Source organism: Elgaria multicarinata, chromosome 6, assembly GCF_023053635.1.
Source record: "Elgaria multicarinata webbii isolate HBS135686 ecotype San Diego chromosome 6, rElgMul1.1.pri, whole genome shotgun sequence".
NCBI classification, from domain to species: Eukaryota; Metazoa; Chordata; class Lepidosauria; order Squamata; family Anguidae; genus Elgaria; species Elgaria multicarinata.
This window is the reverse complement of record NC_086176.1, coordinates 100,525,034-100,545,041: the sequence shown is the minus strand read 5'-3', so window position 1 is coordinate 100,545,041 and position 20,008 is coordinate 100,525,034. Positions and strand designations below refer to the sequence as shown.

The 20,008-nt window shown below is 43.4% G+C and overlaps 1 protein-coding gene across 2 annotated transcripts in view; it reads right to left on the bottom strand.

The window, feature by feature from the left end:
- PRLR (prolactin receptor) overlaps positions 1 to 19,554 on the bottom strand; it is a 96,854-nt gene extending 77,300 nt beyond the window's left edge. Inside the window, exons 1-2 of one of the 2 annotated variants that reach the window (XM_063128161.1) lie at positions 19,330 to 19,351; positions 18,497 to 18,594 (exon numbers count right to left, since the gene is read on the bottom strand). The gene's annotated coding sequence lies outside the window, so the exon portion shown is untranslated. Of the gene's footprint in view, positions 1 to 18,496; positions 18,595 to 19,329 lie in introns of both variants that reach the window. The other variant, XM_063128160.1, reaches the window with a different exon arrangement.
- Positions 19,555 to 20,008: the final 454 nt, after the last annotated feature.

Here is a 20,008-nt window from a genome sequence, read left to right as displayed (position 1 = left end):
ATGAAAAAATGCTAATCATCACACAACTGCTAAAATGTTAAATTATATCAAAGCAACTGGGGTAGTAAACAAACATTTTATATAAAACAAACATTTTTATATATTTGTTTTATATAACCATCTGTCAGGTATGCTTTAGGGTGGATTGCTGCATTGAGCAGGGGGTTGGACTTGATGGCCTTAAAGGCCCCTTCCAACTCTACTATTCTATGATATAAAAATTTATATGAAATGTTTGTTCACCACCCCAGTTGCTTTGATATTATTTAACATTTTAGCAGTTGTGTGCTGATTAGCATTTTTCCATTATGTTAATTCCAACTGATGCCTTCTGCATTGTTGTATCTACCATCTTGACAACAAGTTTACTTTTTCTGTTCTGGAAAGAATGCATCACATAATTGAACATTACATTGAAAGCAATGGCAAGCACAGCCTGAACATTGGAAATAGAGAGAATGGTGATCTTTGATGCCTACTTTGCACCTGTGTTCAGGTTGCACCCAGGGTAGGAACACAGGGAACTGCCTTATACTGAGTCAAACCACTGGTCCATCTAGCCCTGTATTGTCAACACTGACTGGCAGCAGTGGCTCTCCAGGGTTTCAGGCAGAATTTAATTGACTGCCCCATTGCAGTCAATTAAATCTAAATGTTGGCTTCCATGAGTTCCAGATCATTCACTTGCACAAGTAGTTTGTACCTACACATACACTCCCATCATTCTCTGCCTATTTAGATAAATAGGCCATTGAAGCTATTTACCTGGCCTAAACAAGAAACACAGATATCCTATTGTCTGGGGGGGGGGGAATTATCTCTTATTTTAATTTTAGCTTATCTTTCCAAACTCTATCATTTAAAAAAGAAATTAGAACCACATGGAAAGTCAGTCTCCTGGAAAACATATGATTTGAATAGTCACTTGATTTTTTGCATGCAGATTGAGAACAATTTCCCCAGTGTTCTCAAAGCCAAACAAAGCCGCATGATGCATCCAGTGGGGAAGTGAAGCCGCTATGGGTTTCAGTCAGAACTCTAAAGGAGCTATCCAAGCTCCTATAGAGTTCTGTCTGGTTCTGACTGAAAGCTGTAGCAGATTCACCACCCCATTGACATCGGAGCCACTGGTATCTTTAACAGTTGCATTGAAAGGGGAATTTCAGCAGGTGTCATTTATATGCATGCAGCACCTGGTGAAATTCCCTCTTCATTACAACAGTTAAAGCGGTAGAAGTTATACTAGGGTAACCAGATATATAAAAAAGTGCAAGGCTCCTGCAGCTTTAACTGTTGTGACGAAGAGGGGATTTCACTGGGTACTGCAAGCATACAAATTATACCTGCTGAAATTCCTTTTTCTGTACAACGGTTAAAGATATAGGAGCCCTGTCCTCCTTTCCACATGGTCACCCTACCACTGCATGTATCAAAACTAGCAGTTTAAAGGCAAAACAAGTTCTGAGTAAATTAAGAAGCATGTAGATAAACAAGATAGGTGAGTGGGCCCAGTCAGAGGACAGGGCTGGCCTCTCTTAAGGCAACAAGCTGTTCATATGGAAGATGAGCCATACTCAGTTCTGAGACTTTATAGGTGAAGGTAAAGCTCTTACTGTCTTCTAGAGTCACTTGTCAGCTCTTGACTTAGTAGCTTCTGGCTTGCAGGGTTGGTGGTGCCAAAATTAGGGTGACCCTGTGTCCTACTTTACAGAGGGAAGCCCTCTATTTAAAGACACCCATTATTTGAAGGACTGTCCAATCCAAGCCCTGTTTAATAATAAAGAACCAGAAGAAGGGAGAACAATGGCCTTGAAGTTGTCCATCAACAGTGAATGTTCTATCTCTGCTCTCTCACTACAGGCTGACACCATTTTGTTTTTGTAACAACAACTACTTTATTCTGTCTTCCAGTACTTTCTTTACCACAGTGTGTAGTGCTCTTTATTGACCCCTCTGGTAGCCTGAGAGAATGCAACCTTGACTATTTCTATATATTACAGGAAGCACCTGGACAGCAGACTGCACATGTTACGAGGTTCCCAGCTTTCCCCACTATGGTGAGATGCAACTGTATTTCTATTTAAATTCTAGTAATTATTTCCAAACATAGTGATAAATATATGCAGATTTTATGCAATCTGTACCCTCTTTTTGGTGATGCACTCACTCCCCCTTTTTTGGCCATGCGTACGTGGCCATCCTAGCTGAAGCATAGCAGACAACAGGCCAACAGCTGTCATGTTATGCTGTGTTTTAATGCTACAACGGTGGAGAACTCAATCTTTAAAGAATTGTTTTAAATGAAACACATATTTTAGAAAAGTAATTTTAACAGCACAATTCTATGCATCATTATTCAGAAGCAAGTCCTGTTGTGGTCAATGGGATGTACTCCCAGATAAGTATGCATAGGATTGTGGCCTAAATGATAAAAAATGGCACAGACATGTAGGTAGGTAGGGTGTGTGTGTGGGGGGGTGTTTCGAAACTTGTTATCACTGGTCATGCATGATGTCATAGGCATAATCCAATAGGTCCTTATTGTCAGGTATAAGTCTCATGCAAGGCCAGGAAGGCCTTGCAGGGTTGTAGGGAGATTTAATTAGAACTAGTTTGGAATGTCTGTGCAAGCTTGTCTCTGTCAGAGTTCTCACGGGAGTAGATCACTCACTCCCTGTCTCAGCCTTGAAGCTGTTAGACATCTGTGGGAAACTGATAGAGTGTTTTAGAAAGGTGGTGGGCCCTTATTGAAGGAGTCACTCAGATTGTAGCATCATCTTGGCGGGCTGAGAAGTGCCACCCTGTTTGGACAAGAGCATGAGTTATGGGCTGAGCCCGTCTGTTAAATGATTTTGAACAGACCTATGCCTTCCTTTATAAGCTGGAGCAAAGGTGAAGAGCTTTTGCTAGGAACATCTTTTGACTCATAGCCCAATATCCCTCACTGTTTGGATCCATCATAGTTTGGGACTTTGAAAGCATTCTGCACATGGATTCTCTTCTATTTGGACTCTGGATTTCTAAGAACTGTGCCATGAAAAGTACTGTGAGGCTTTTCATAGACTTGAGGTCACATTTGTTGTGGATTGTGTGTTTGTGGTCAGCTCAGTGTACAGCAGGCTGGGATTGACCGTTGGACTTTTCCTCTGCCAGACTCAAGTGGCAGGGAGTTCCCAGTGCTAAAGTACATGCACGGGAGTTCTTGTGCCTGAGATTTTTACCCACCCCGTGAACTTGTTTAGGCTTTGGCCCTGTTCCCTGAGTTACCAACATGTGGCGTGTTTGGACTAGCTCCCTTGGGATGGTTTGTTAAGCCTTTCTAAAATTCCCGATTATGATTGCCTGAAAGATCATATCAGGAATATTTCCTTTCCCTTGGTTGGGTTTGGAACTCGTTTTTGGAACTGTTGAGATGGCAACCACGAAACCAGGTTGTTAAAGCATTTTGACTGTGCATTATCTTGGAGCCTAAAGCTTTCTGACCATCAATCAGCTTTAAGTATTTTAGAAGTATGTAACCATTAAGCTTTTCACCATGAGATTTCCCTGAATAAAAGAAGTCTCACTGATCAGGTGTCCCATGTCAGTTTGCCAGCACATGTGAATGTCGGAGGAAATGGGAATCCATGGCACCTACAGGGCTGGTGCCAGACTATTTTGCGCCCTAGCCAAGGCGAACTACTTGCACACACACACACACACCAAATTGCCAACTTCGATTCAGCTGTTCAAGAAGAGTTTCTGAACTATTATATTTTCCTTTTATTATATTTTTTCTTAAAACAGCTAATTTGTATAAAACTGTGACCCTTAAAGGGCAGTACTGCGCCCCTCTGATGTCTACACCCTAGGCAGCTGCCTAGCTGGCCTAATGGTAGCATCGGCCCTGGGCACCTATAGCGCTAGTGAAACCATGTACTACACTCACAAACAGAATTCAAGCAACATGTGGGGGAAAGGACAGGATTCTTATGCAACATTCTATTGCATTTTGAATGCTAGGGGGAAAAATGCAATTTTCCTATAACTGAAGCAGTTTCTCAAGGGAAGATGTCTAGATCCCACACTATACCCGGGTAATCATTGTCCATTCCTTGCTCAAAGTCAATCAACTTGAAAGGTCTTTAGGTGCAATCAAAGCACACATACGAGGATGCAAGTTCTACTGAACTCAGCAGGACTTCATTCTGAGTCAAGATGACAAAGATCAGCTACATAACTCTCTTTCTGTGTTTGGCTAGAACAGCTCTGCACTGCTAGTCTTAATGCTTACATGCAGTGTTGTGTCAAAATCTTCCTGTAACATATCTGCAGATGTTTCCACCTTGCCAGAAGACGGGATCACGTGTTCGGAACATTGACCTGGAAAACCGGATATGTAATTTTCACACTAGCAGAATTTGCTGAACAGTTAACAGGTTTGTTTGCATTTCACTCACATCCTAGTATCTTTCCATCATTCCCCAATCAAAGCACTTTAAATTCTGATATAAAAAATACAGAATGGAGGATTCCTAATTTATCATTTCTAGTACAGAAACAAGAACAGTAATTCAAAATTATGCAACCCAGGAAGAAAGGCAGATAAACAAGATTTCAAAAGCATCCCTAAATATGCAGCACAAGATTGACCCAGCACAGGGGTTCTGTTTTCCTCTGATGAGCCTCATGATAATGTATAATGTGATACCTACATAAGTGAAATTACCCAGCTATAAAAAAAATAAACTTTCATTTCTCTCACTCTCTTTTCTTTCACTGCACTTTCTCAAGAAACACACTGATAAAGTTCAAGCAAACTGTTCAAACTCACAAACACTGAGGGGAGGGGATAGTGTTCTGATTAATCTCCTAATTCAAATTAACTCTAATTATGCTGGCTGTGGATGATGGGAGTTGTAGTCCAACAGAGCCAGAGGTCGGAGAAGGCATTGAATTTTCTTTCTTGGCCTCCCTGAAAACTGGTCTGGATGGAGAGCTAAGGTTTACACGAGAAGCAGAAGTTGGCCTGAGTGGACATAGCAGCTCTCTATGGTTTAACCACGGTAGTTAAGCCAGAAAGCTGGGCCATGTTCAGAAGACATCTTAAACCATGGCTTTAACCATGGTGAACCCAGAAGACATCTTAAACCACAGCTTTAACTGTGGTTAAAGCCGTGGTTTAGGGTGTCCTCTGAACAGAGCCGACCTTTCTGGCTTAACTACCATGGTTAAAGCCATGGTTTAAGGTGTCTTCTGAACAGGGCCAATATCTCAGTCTTCAAATGAGATAACACATTGTGTTGTTGTGAGTGTGCCTTTTCATTACATTCCCTCACACCTACCCTTAATCAGCCTTTAATTGGTGTAAAAAAATCAGAAATCCAAATCACTTCAGGACAGCCAAGCATGTAAAGAAGCTGCCAGAACACTTGATCCACAAACCAGTTAAAACTAGCAGCCCAAAGCAGAAAATAGTTGGGAGACGCATAAACAGCCTCCCAACTTTTTTTAATTTGAAAAAAGCATTAGAGGTTATTTCTGAGAAGAAGAGAATGGGGGGGAGGGCAGGGGGCAGGAGGAAATGGGTAGTTAGCCTTTCAAGTGGAGGCTGGTGGCTTGGATGTCAGAGAGGCTGAATCCACTCCGGGTTTCAGTCAGAACTAGTCTGTCTGAAACCCGCACCTTGGATAGCTCCATCATCATCATCATTATCATCATCATCATCATTATTGCATTTATATCCCGCCATTTTTTCCTCCAATGAACCCAAGGCGGTGTACCTCCTCCTCCTCCTCCTCCTCCTCCTCCTCCTCCTCTCCATTTTATCCTCACAACAACAACCCTGTGAGGTGGGTTGGGCTGAGAGTTTGTGACTGGCCCAAAGTCACCCAGTGGGTTTCCATGGCCGAGTGGGGACTAGAACTTGGATTTCCCAACTCCTACTCCAACACTTTAGCCACTACACCACACTGGCTCTCTTTAGAACTCTGACTGGTTCTGACTGAAACCCGGAGTGGATTCACCACCCCACTGATATCAGAGCCACCAGCCTTCACTGTCCTTTTCCCTTCCCATCATTTCCTCAGGAGCAGCTCTTCCACCTGCATTGTGGAAAAACAGGGTTCCCTCCCCTGCTGCTTTTTATCCCCTCATACCTGCTTTTTCAGTTAAAAAAACTAATCTGGGAGACTGTGTAGAATATGTGCCTTCCACGTATCACCTAGTTTTGCTCAGAGCATTTGGATTCTAAGATGATTTGGCCTGGCTTGTAGGTCTGGCTGTCCCAAAACTAGTGATAATCACCTGAAGTCAATGGAAGAACACTGGCTGAAATTCAAGTCCTCAGAACCAGTCTGTCTGGTTTGTGAACTGGGTTAAAAGTCTCCTTCGTCATCAGCAGAAATAAATTGGTGTTGACAGTGTTTATTTAAAACAAAAGATTGCTTTATGGAGCTCCAAATGGAGAATGGAAAGCCTCCGGCAGCATTTTCGTGCAAACAGGAATTCAATGTTTTTGTCCTTTAAAAGTATTAGACATACTGATAGGGAAAGAGACCAATATGACCCAGCATAATGCCAGCAATGAAGCTGTCTTTGACTCTCTGCAAATGTTCATACTGAGATTATGTAATGGAATGTGTTCCAAAATTAGGCATGATCATGGAATCATAGAACAGTAGAGTTGGAAGGGGCCTATACTGTGTTATCTGTACAGCACCATGTACATCGATGGTGCTATATAAATAAATAATAATAATAATAATAATAATAATAATAATAATAATAACCCCCTGCTCAATGCAGGAATCTACCTCAAAGCATCCCTGACAGATGGCTGTCTAGCTGCCTCTTGAATGCCTCTAGTGTGGGAGAGCCCACAACCTCCCAAGGTCATTGATTCCATTGTTGTACTGCTCTAACAGTCAGGAAGTTTTCCCTCGATGTTCAACTGGAATCTGGCTTCCTGTAACTTAAGCCCATTGTTCCGTATCCTGCACTCTGGAATGATCGAGAAGAGATCCTGGCCCTCCTCTGTGTGGCAACCTTTCAAATACTTGAAGAGTGCTATCATGTCTTCTCTTCTCCAGGCTAAACATGGGCAGTTCTTTCAGTCTCTCTTCATAGGACTTTGTTTCCACATCCCTGATCATCCTTGTTGCCCTCCTCTGAAACCCCTCTAGCTTCTCTGCATCCTTCTTGAAGTGTGGTGCCAAGAACTGGATGCAGTACTCTCAAGCTTAGGCCTAACCAGTGCAGAATAGAGGGGGAACAATACCTTGGGCGATTTGAAAGCTATACTTCTATTAATGGGAAAGCATAAGAACACAAGAAGAGCCCTGCTGGATCAGACCAAGGGACCATCTAGTCCAGCACTCTGTTCACATAGTGGCCAACCAGCTGTCGAGTAGGAAACAACAAAGCAGGACATGGTGCAACAGCACCCTCCCACCCATGTACCCCAGCAACTGGTGCACACAGGCTTGCTGCCTCGAATACTGGCCACTGATAGATTTCTCTTCCAGGAATTTATCCAACCACCTTTTAAAGCCATCCAAATTGGTGGCCATCACTACACCCTGTGGTAGTGAGTTCCATAATTTAACTATGCACTGTGTGAAGAAGTCCTTCCTTTTATTTGTCCTGGATCTCCCACCAATCAGCTTCATGGGATGACCCTGGGTTCTAGTATTTTGAGAGAGGGAGAAAAATGTCTCCTATCCACACTCTCCACATCATGCATAATTTTGTACACCTCTATCATGTCTCCCCTTAACCTGCTGTCGCTCCGCCAAATCTTGGTCATCTCCTTTCATTTCCTCTGTAGTTATCACCATACTCCATTGAAAGAAATTAGAGCTAAGACTTTTCTCTCCCAAACATTTTGCAATGTGAGTAAGAATTCTTGTGGAAGACATGCTCTATCTCAGAATAGCCCAGGTTGTGTAAAATGTAAAAGACTGTGGGCTTTGGGGATCAAGTTTCTTCTTTTATCTAGGACCCTGAGTCATTTCCATCTTCTGCATTACACCCTTTCAGATATTTCAAGATTTCTCTCATGTCTCTCTTCAACCTTCTCTTCTCTTTTCTAAGCTAAACTTAGGGCATGTCTAGACTAGTCCTTATCCTGGGGATCATCCTGGGATCATCCCTGTGCGTCCACATGACACACAGGGGATCCCGGGGGCAGAGAGGGATGATTCCTCCATTTCCACGGGATAAATGGGACAGCTTTTAGCCCGATTCTTCCTGCAATCTCAGGATCGTTCCGAGACCGCGGGAGGTATGAGCACCCATCCCAGCTTCATCCCGCCTCCTTTCGAGTAAATGCGAGGAGGCGGGAACTGGGCATGGGGCACAGGGCTCTTCAGATGCACCATGCCCATCAGTGAAGGAGAGGGATCACTATATATATCTTACTGTTTCATTGGAGTGCACATGCGCTCATCTGTCTGTAAAAAAAAATGGTGGGCACAACATCCCTCCCTCCCTCCTCCTGGGATGCCACATGCACTTTTGAACAAAGGGGAGGATCTCACTTTCAGAATATCATGAGATCCTCCCTGCTCCCTCCCTGGTCTAGACATGCCCTTACCCAGCTCTTTCAACAGCTCCTCATACGACTTGGTTTCTGAACATCTCACCATCCTGAACCTCCTCCAATTTATCAATGTCTTTCTTAAAACGGGGCACCCAGAACTGTACACAGTACTCCAAATGCAGCCTGACTAACATGGAATAGAGTGCAACGATTATTTCCCACGATCACTGTTCTTCTGTTAATGCAGCACAAGATTGCATTAGCTTTCTTAGTTTCCACATTGCACTGTTGGTTCATATTCAGTTTGCGATCCACTAAGACACGTAGGTCCTTTTCACATGTACTGCTGCCAAGGCAAGTCTCCCCTATCCTATACTCGTGTCTTTGTTTTTTGGTACGTAAATGCAAGACTTTACATTTATCCCTGATGATTCTCATCTTGTTTGATTTGGCCCAGTGTTCTAACCTGTCTACATCCTGTCTGAATCTTGATCCTGTCTTCTGGGGTGTTGGCTATCCCTCGTAGCTTCATAGCATCTGCAAACTTGATAAGCAATTCCTCTACACCCTCGTCCAAATCATTTATAAAAATGTTGAACAACACCAGGCCTAGGACAGAGCCTTCTGGCACTCCACTCAAGACCCCCCTCCAAGAAGATGATGTGCCATTAATCAGCACTTGTTGAGTACATTTACTCAACCAACTGTGCATCCACCTAACTGCACTTTTGTCCAACCCACTTTCTACCATCTTGTCAACAAGGATGTAATGGAAAACCTTGTAAAATGCCTTACTGAAATCAAGATATATTATGTCCTACGACTCTGTGAAAAAGGGAGATAAACGCTAGATCTACGCTATTGCTTTATAGTGGCTTTGAAGTGCACTTATAACTGTTAGAGCACAATCCACATTCCATGTACTGCTTTCATAGTGTTATTTCCTGTTTTTTATTCCACATTCATAATGATTTGACACAAGGTGTAGATCTGGCCAAGGTTTGTCTGGCATGACTTATTCCTGATGACACCCCATGCTGATTCCTAGTAATCCATGCATTGTTTTCTAGATGCTCACAGACTGATAGTTCCTGGATCTACCTTTTTCTCCTTCTTGAAGATGGGGACATTTGCCCACCTCCAATCTTCTGGCAGCCCACCTGTTTTCCAGGAGTTCTCAAAGATTACAGACAGTGGCTAAGAAATAGTGTGAGCAAGCTCCTTTAGCACCTTTGGAGATCATTCGTTCTCCTCCTTGAGAATTGAACTCGTTTAAAGCAGCTAAGTGCTCTCTAACCATGTCCTGGCTTATCCTGGACTGCAAATTGTTCTGTATATCATTTCTTCTACTTTCCCCAGATTGAATACAACTCTCCTTTTGTAAGAGAAAATTGAGGCAAAATAGGAGTTGAGTAGTTGAATTCAGTGGAGGCGGAATACAGTGGCTCCACTTTTAGAATCAAGGTCTGGAGCACCTTGAATGGCTCCTTTAGAGTTCTGACTGGTTCTGTCTGAAACCCAGAGTGGATTCACCACCCCACTGACGTTGGAGCTACCAGCCTCCATTGGTTGTATTAAACAATTGGTAGGCAGAAATCTTTCCCTGCAAATCATGCAGGGTTCTATCAGTGGATTCAGCTCTACCTGCTGTTCATCTGTGCTCTACATCCCTAAGAGAATGGCTTATCCCTGTGTCTGGTCATATCTAAGGGCTGCTTCTCACAGTACCCTTTTCCTGCATCAAATGCGTTTCCACGAAAGAAGCAGCACAGAGATCATGATGTGTGACAGGAATACATGTGTGCAGTTCAGTGGATGTGCATAGAATGTATACACACAGCTACCCAGTGTGTGTACATCTGTGGGTGGATGGGTGGATGCCTGCAGCGAAATACACACCAAAGCAGATATGACTTCTGCTGTGAGTTTCATGCCCTTCCTTCCATGTAGGAAACATCTGATGTGCAAAGGAAATTTCTAAAATGAAGAACAGTGGGATGAAAGTGTTGAACATTATGAGGAACATAAATGTTTCTTCTGTCCTTCTGAATATATTTAAAATAAATTTCCAGTTAGAAGCCAGTCATCCTGTTCACACGTAATGTTAAACCACACTTTAGCATTACATGGACGAGCCACAGTGAGCCTTGTGCCTAGCACACACACCCCTCCCTCACCTCCTCCTGAGTGGTCACAAGGAAGAGACTGGAAGCTTTTGTTTCCGTTTTAGATTAACAACAGTTTAGGATTATGCCTTCTGAACCCTAAACTGTAGTGAAGCTTTACTATAGTTAGTGTGTGTGTGTGAACCAGCTTCATAATTTGAAGCTGGCTTGCTTCTACTAACCATAGCGAAAACTAACCACAGTTGTCAGGGTCTGAGTATCACAACAAACTGCGGTTAGTCTAAAATGGAAGCAAGGGCTTCTTCTCATGGGCATGCTGGAATTGGAAGGAGGAGGGGGAGTGTGTGAGCTCAAAGCTTACTGTGGCATGCCTTCCTAACGCTAGACCATGGTTTAGTTACATGCAAATGCAGCTAATATAGAGGCAGGATCTACACTACTGCTTATAATGGTTTATACGGGTTATGACAACTGTTCACGCCCAGGACACATTACATATACCGTTTTCATAACGATTTAAAAGTGTTATATCCTGCTTGGTGTAGATTGGCCTGTGGAAAGCAACTTCACATCCCATTCCCCCCAACCTAGCCAGAAAGCTCAAGGCATCTAAAGTTTTCGATACTGCACACATGTTGCAGCCAATATAATCCAGAGCCAACTTTAGGACTCCTGTTTTCCTCTTGCATAGAGCTTGTTTAGCTCCAAGGCATGTTATGGAAGAGAACTCTTTCTCCCACTCATTTAACCTCCCAGCAGCTCAGCTGCTCTTCGAGAAAGAAAAAAATACAATCAAATCCAATTGACTTTAATAGTTAGCCATGGAGCCTCAAAAACAAAAGCCTGGCTTCTGTTTAATGAGTGTGAAAACCAGACGCTGCCATGTTAAACGGGTTTCCGCTGGAACTTCAGCTAGGGAATTGTTATCTAAATACAACGCACTCATATATTATAGAAAAACCCTGTAGGGAAGCCTTCCCCAACTGTATCCAAAATGTCTGGAAGGCACAAGATTAGGGAAGGCTGCTGCTGGAGGGATGTGTCTTCTTGACCCTCCTAGTCAGTAGTGTTAGCAGTGAGGTGAAGCAGCAGAGCAATTCCTTTGTCAATCAATGACTTCAGATAACATACAAACTGATGGGGCGGTAAGAAATGCTGATGCCAGGTCAGCCAGAACCAGAGCAAGCTGTCTTCAATCCCTACACTGGCCTCATTCCAGCAAAACCCCGTTTTCAAAGGCACATTCATCCATCTGTGAAAAATGAACATAAATTGCCCTGATGAACATGAAGGGCTTACATGCTGGAAAGCACTGTTTGCTGAACAAACAGTTGGACATGAGCACCTGGGCCATGAAGTCAAATAAGTACCTTAAAAAAAAAAAGCACCACACTTAGGGCGCAGTCTTAGGAGTTGCGCTCCTGTTAGATGAAAGCCTCCAAAGTCAGAAGATTCCGAGTATCCGGTGCCCTGCTGGGTGGCAGAAATGACAGATGTGATTTCCGCCACTACATCTTCCTGCTGGGGCTTTTCGCCCCCCTCTAGACAGGTGTCTGAGCCTGTCTAGTGGAAACACGCTGGAGGGATAGGGCAAGAGCTGGGGAGACCATAGGATTCTTCATAACCTGGCCACTGGTCTCCTTTCCCCACCCACTGGAACACCCCCTTTCAGACTTCTCTCTGAGACCACTTTTGCAACCTCGTAATGCAGGCACCACAACTGATAGGCAACTGCCTTGCTTCGTTAGGCGAATTAAGCTTAGAAGACTGCTCCTAGCATTCACAAGTGTGAAACCTAAATGGGGACAACTGAAATGCACTTCAGGTAAAATGCTTCTTTTCACAAGTTATACCAAAAATCCAAGACAAGCGGAACATTATTGGAAATCCACCAACACTATGCAAAGTATATTTGAAACTGCCTTTCTGTCTCTTAACACAGGCACACCAGCTGCTGGAGAGAGGCTCAAAAGTGCTTCAAAGTAGTACATGTGAAATCTGCCTAAATTTAAGCAAGTGGGAGTCTTGGCTACAAAATGAAACACAGATATGAATTTCTCCAGAAGTATGGGTAGGCTTTCAAAAGATAATCACTGTCAAAAACTGGGAAAGTGCCATTCAAAGAATTTCTCTCTCACACATGTACACACCATCTCTCTCTCACTCAGGTCACTGAACAAACTCCAACTTTGTAATCCAACATAAGAAAATGATATCACATCTTACAAGTTAATGAAGTGACGAGTTCTCTTCGCCTAGTCTCCTTCCCCAGAACACTGTTTACAATTTGTCAGAAAATGGAATCATACTTCGATATTTCCAAGTGCCAGCTCTACGTCTGCCAAGTCGAGACTTGTGCCACAGGGATTTCAAGCCCATGCACATGCCAAACCGAAAACGTAGAACTGATATCTTCCCTTCCCAAGCTCCAAATATGATGATGACGCCACCCACCAGTGGTTAGTCCACTCAACCTGCCCTCTTTTAATATCTCCCCTCGTTCTTCAGCATCTATACTTTACTAATTGCAATATCTGCAGCCACTAATCTTCACATGAACTCATTTTCAGAGGGTGTGTTGAACCACAGATGGGATGCCCATGGCACAATTCGATATCAATTTGATCAAGCATCGGTGCCAGCATTAAACACACGGTAAGCGACGGTGCTCATTGAGCGCTCACATGCCAGATATTGCTCACTGCTTAGACTTGTTTGCATTCTGGAGGCAGTCCGCTCACCTGCCCTGGGACAAGGGAGTGCTCAGAAGTGGAGGACCCTTCTCTCAAGACATGGCTGAGAGAGTCTCGTGTTCGGCAAGTAGGAGGCTAGCATGGGGAGATTGGATGAGGAGAATGTTATACAAGGAAAGTAAAGGCTGATTCACACATCTGTGATATACTCATCAGGAGGCAGTATCATATTGCTCAATATTAATGCAGCACAATGGCTGTCACATGAACCAGGAAATGCTTGGTTCGGTTCTATCCTCTGCCATGTTGCCTTAGGTAAGAGGCTTATCTTTCAGTCTCAGTGCTGATCCACCCCACCTGTAATATGGGCTAATAATTCTGACCTACCTTATCAAGCTGTTATAAGGATTATTGAAATAATGAGTGTAAAACACGGAGGACATTCTGAAGTCTTACAAATCCTAATTATTATCATTATCCTCTCATTGACTGACTCAGGGTGGAATACGTGAACTACCTCCACTGAAAAACATTGTGTTTGAGGCAATATGAAAGGTCTGTTTGTGGCATTTGATCCATTTGTTTCTCTCGGTTGTTATAGCCCACCTTTTAGGGAAAAAAGATGACCCAATGCAATGCAGCTCTTTCACACATGCAAGTAATCACTCTACCTTAAAGCCATCAAGTAGCTTACATATTGATGACGATGCTCAATGACTGAGAGAGGGTTGTTGCTGAACCATGGGTTGGTGTGTTGTCTGAATCCAGGACATTATCCAAAGGGTATTTTGTTAAGCATGCAGTGTGGCTTGTTAATCACCCTGAACAACCCAGCAACAAACCATGGGTTCTCAAGGTGGCTTGTTGGAGAAAAATAAGCCAACTGCATGGTTAACAAGCCACCCTGTGAAAAAATGTCCTAGGTTCAGACAACATGTTAACACACAGTTCAACCAACAACCCACTGAGCGTGTGTTAGCCTGTTGTGTGATCAGCCCCAACGTGTGAACCCTCCTTAAGCAGCCCACAGTTGATCCATCTTTCGCAAAATGAACATGGTCCTCTGATCTTTGGGTTGCTGCTGGGAATAATAATAATAATAATAATAATAATAATAATAATAATAATAATAATAGTAGTTACCCCGCCTCTCCCTCTGGATCGAGGCGGGGTACAACACAAATGAAAACACCATAAAATACATATAACTAATTAAAACATTTAATGTATATGCTCTCTCTCTCTTCAGATAGTGTTAAGGGCTGAACTGGACATGATGTTCCTAATGTCTTTAGATCCTGTGTGGCTCATTTTTTAAAATGGTCCTCTGATCTTTTGGTGTGTGGGAGGGACCTGACTGCAACCACAGAATGAAGGATGTTCTAACCCTTTTCCCCATCATGGTCCTAATCCACTGTGCCCCCCACTCCATGCCTGTTATTAAGGGGAAGGGAAGGAAAGGAACCTCTCGTGCAAGCACTGAGTCATTTCTGACTCTTGGAGGGACGCCAGCTTTCGCTGACGTTTTCTTGGCAGGCTTTTTTATAGTGGGGTGGTTTGCGGTTGCCTTCCCCAGCCGTGATTACCTTTCCCCCAGCTAGCTGGGTACTCATTTTACCGACCTCGGGAGGATGGAAGGCTGAGTCGACCCGAGCCGGCTGCCTGAAACCAGCTTCTGCTGGGATCGAACTCAGGCCGTGGGGAGAGTTTCAGCTGCAGAAACTGCTGCTTTACCGCTCTGTGCCACAAGAGGCTCATGTTATTAAGGGGAACCCACCCACCCCAAATTATGAAAGTGCTAAAGAGAAGATAATAACTCACGTCTAATTTGGCCCTTCCTCAGCATTCATACAGCAAGTGGCTAACTGAGGTGAAATGTATATCCCCATCCATGTTCTAGTTCAAAGTGTCACAGGATTAAAAAATAAACCAACCCCTTTTTGAAATACAATAAAAGCAGGATTATTTATTTGAAATATTTATGTCCCAACTTCCCTCCAGTTATCTCAAGGCAGCTGATAACTAGGATAAAACCATAATTGATGGATTGGCCATTAATGTTTAGCCAGTATATTTATATGATAGAGACTAGTACGGCTGTGAGGGAACCGTTGCCATGGCTCTTCAAATGAAATCATGTGCATAGAAACCCAGGCAAATATGATCATAACCCCCCAGGTGAACACAAATAAAGGAGATGTTTCTGGAATATGCACTGATTTCCCGCCTCTTCTTGGGATATTTCAACTGAGGCAGTATAAGACAATGGAGTACAGCAAGACAGTGCAGTTCATATAGCTTCCACAATTGTACCCACCATCCCCATGAACTACAAGGCCTGAAGTCCCAGAACAGATGGACTGTGCTGATCCTGTATGCTATTGATTGATTGATTGATTGATTGCATTTATATACCGCCCCATAGCCAAAGCTCTCTGGGTGGTTTACAAAAGTTAAAAACAGTAAACATTAAAAGCAAATATACAAAGTTTAAAAACATAAAAAACATAAAAACAACAGTATCCTTATAAAAACAGCTATTCTGGGGTCCATTAAAAACAAAAAAACTCAGCATATGTTGTTAAATGCTGTTAAATGTCTGGGAGAAGAGAAAGGTCTTAACCTGGCGCCGAAACAATAACAATGTTGGCGCCAGGTGAGCCTCGTCGGGGAGATCATTCCAGAATTGGGGGGCCACCACTGAAAAGGCCCTCTCCCTTGTTGCCATCCTCCGAGCTTCCCTCAGAGTAGGCACTCGGAGGAGGACCTTAGATGGAGAGCACAGTGAATGGGTAGGTTCATGTCGGGAGACACTTTCTGTCAGGTATTGAGGTCCCAAGCCGTGTAAGGCTTTATAGGTCAAAAAACAGCACCTTGAATTGGGCTTGGAAACGTATAGGCAGCTAATTGATTGCATCAAGGGCCCTTTCATACATTACACAGTAACAAACCTGGGTTTGTCTTCAAGTGGACAGGAAACTGCAGCCACAATTCTGTGTCTCTGATGAGGGTGTACCTGAATGATATACATATGTTCCAGCACCGGTTTGATAAGCCCAAGCTAAACACTGGGACCAGCAGGCAGGGGCATCAGCATTCAATCTTTCCCTTACCTGCCATCCCCCCCCCCCCCCGCAGCCCTCTTCCCCAGCTGGTTCTCCTCACATTGTGGCAAACACACACCTGGGGACACCGAATGATGGGAGTCACAATTTGCAGCACTGTGCTGATGTTCTCTCAAGGGATTTTTTCTACAGGTGACACTTCAGCCGGGTTCTGTGCCTACTGATTTATAAGGGGACTATAAAATCAGATACACATTGACTTGAACACGCATCCAATATTTCCTCTGCATTTTATCCCACAATAACAACAACAACAACACCCACAGCTGGCACAAAACAGCTTAATATACTTACAACAACAACAACTTCTTTTATTGGCAACCAGACTCCATACCACAAGCTACTGGAAAGTGAGCAACATATAGAATCCATGTTGGATTACATTTCATTATTTGCAACATTTCTGTCCAGCTTTTCAACCATAACAGTGCTCTGAGCAGTTCAAAGCAGATTAAGAGGTTAATCGAAACTGGGTTTTTCTACTCACAGCAAAAGAATCCAATCGCATAAACTTGCAGAAAGAAACATCAAACTGGAAATCATTCCGCTGGGGAAAATATTAGGAATGGAGAGGCTGTAGCTAATTAAGCAGATTAATTACCTCCCTTCTAAAATCTCAAGGCACTGAAGCCTGGAGATTTCTAGTCCACACAATCACACCCTCCCCCACACATGCAAACTGTACGTAACACATCCCTTATTTAGAGTAAGTCATTCATCTTTCATTGTAACAATGTGCTCAGAGTATGCTTTAGAAGGAAAACTACACTGGGTGCACTTTATATGTGGTACTATCCTTCCAAATGCTACAGAGAAAAGGTGTGTGTGTCCCAATGCATGTACCTGAGTGAAAACAGACATGCACATATTCTTCACACCTGAAAGCGAAACAACCCCTCTTCTCCTTTACATACATGAAGCAACGTTAAGATGGAAAGAGCTGCAAGCTATACAAGTTTTGTTTGAAGTTGCCAACAAAATATAACCTACAGCAAAATCTGAAAGACGTTTGTGGGTTCTTTCTTTCATGAAGCATATTTAGGAACAGGAAGCCAAAAGAAACAAGCAAAAAATCTCAGATAATTTTTTTCATATTCCTAGCATTTGCCTTCTCAGTAGTTAGTTTACCATTTTTGCAGCCTTATTCTCATTTTTAAAAAACCCATCTTCAGAAGTATGTTAATTTATTTATATATTTACAACATTGGTATGCCACATATAAAATAAAGTTCTCTGGGCGGCTTTAACAACAGTGAAATCTGTAGGAGCCCTGCCCTCTTGACCAGACACAAAAGAGGACAGGGCTCCTGCAGCTTTAACTGGTGTGATGAAGAGGGAATTTCACAACGTTCTGCATATATACAAATGGCACCTGCTGAAATTCCCCTTTTTATGCAATCTTTATACAATAGCCCTGTCCTCCTTTCCATGTGGTCACCCTATGCCTGCCTGCCTGTATTTAATTTCTTTGCCACCCTTCATTAAAACTCTTAGCGTGCTATTCAGTAAAATGACTGAAACAATATACAAATATGTAAAATAAAATGGCAGAAACAGCGTGAAAATCATAGAAATGCAACAGAAAGGCTACAGCCATAATCAAACTTGCAGTTGGCTAACATATGACATAAAAGCTATTTGTCTGGCTCCAAATTGAAATCAAAGCTAGTGTCAGGTAAGCTTCCCTGGGGAAGGTATTCCATAGATGGGGGAGCAGCATGAACAAAGAAGGCCCCCTGCAGCCCCCTCCCTCCTAACTCCAGATGGCAAGGAAACATGGAGGGTCTTTGAGATGACAACGAAGTTTGGGCAGGCTCATGCGGGAGAAGGCTGTCCTTAGCTCTAAATTTAGCTTTGGAAGAAACTTGGTATCAGGAAGATCTGGTATCAGGAAGGTAGATTCAGCAGGTTGAACCGGCAGGGTCAGCATCAAGGGTAGGCATGGTTGGGCACCTTCCAAGGGCCCACATTCCAGCAGGGACCAGCTGACATGAGCCCCTTGGAGTTGCTCCTCCTTTTCAGGATTGTAACCTGCTTCTTCACCTGCCCCTTGCTCTGGTCCAGTCGATGGTAGTGGTGAGAAGGAAGAGCAGGAGATGCCGCTACCTGCTTGCCCGTGGGCTATTTGCCTGTCAAACAAGCCAGTGTGGTGTAGTGGCTACAGCGTCAGACTGGGAGCCGGGAGATCCAGGTTCTAGTCCCCACTCAGCCTTGGAAACCCACTGGGTGACTTCGGGCCAGTCACAGACTCTCAGCCCAACCCACCTCACAGGGATGTTGTTGTGAGGATAAAGCGGAGAGGAGGAGGATTATTTTATGCCATCTTGTGTTCTTTGTAGGAAAAAGCGCAGGATATAAATGCAATAATAAATAAATAAAATAAGTGGTAGCGAAGAGGAGGAGGAGGAGGAAAAGCAGCTCGTGACAACAGTAGTGAGAAGGCAGGCTCACTCAGGGAAGGGGCCCAAGGAGAGTGTCCTGCCCCAGGGCTCTTCAAAACCCAGAGCCAGCTCTGTCTACAGGCACTGCATTTTTTTTTTAATTTAAAAAAATGCCTTCTAAATGATCTGAGGAAGTCCATACAGCCTCATCAATTATTATGTGAACAATCCAAGCAACAGGTCTTTGCTTTCAGATATTTTTAGCACTTCACCGGAAAGCCAACCAACTGGTAACAATCACCTACTGTGCTCTTTTCTAACTAAGGCTGTGATATTTTTTTTATGAACACACAAAGAGCATTTCTTGATCTGCTAGTAAAGTGGCAGTCCACACAAGGCTATACTAGATGTAAATTAAAAAGGCCATCCCTTATCCACATGTAAAGACAGATGTTAGAATAGATTTACAAGCACAGTACTCACTCTTGAGGAGCAACGAAGTCCGTCTTGGTCCATGTCGGTTCGGAAAGGCTCCCTGAATAAGAAAATTAAAACCCAGTGTTGCTAAGACTGTTTCAAATCAATTCAGTAAATCCAGACAGAAAGTGAGACCCAGGGGAAATGCAGGAGAAGGAACACAGCTGCAGGCAGAAGGGAAAATCCGTACGGTTTGGAGCTTACAGCTGACATTCAGTCTGTCGGCTCGGCGGGAATCAGAGCTCCTATGTACTCGAACGCTCTCTCCATTGGAGGAGGAGCCAGGATTGCAACATTCATGTTCCTTGCTGCAGGCAAAATGAGGATTTTCTTCACGATGCAAAAGGTCCTAAGACTGACAGCTTTACAAGGCTACAGAGGTAGACATTATACGAATGTAGCAACAAAGGCATATTTTTAACCCTCAGATTTACATTCTCAAGTCACATGTGTTTACATTCAAGTGCAGACGGGAAACTTGTGTGTGCTTTTACAGTCATGGTGATACAAAGGGGTTACATATCTCCTAATGCACTGCAAAAGGTCAAGTACATTTTATGTTGTGACAGCGATTTGGGTGCTCTGTTGACATAGATGCAAAAGCAGGGGAGAGAGAGAGAGAACGAACTGGAATTTGTCTGACTGATCGGCTCAACAAACTCTATCAGTGAAAGAAAATCCACAA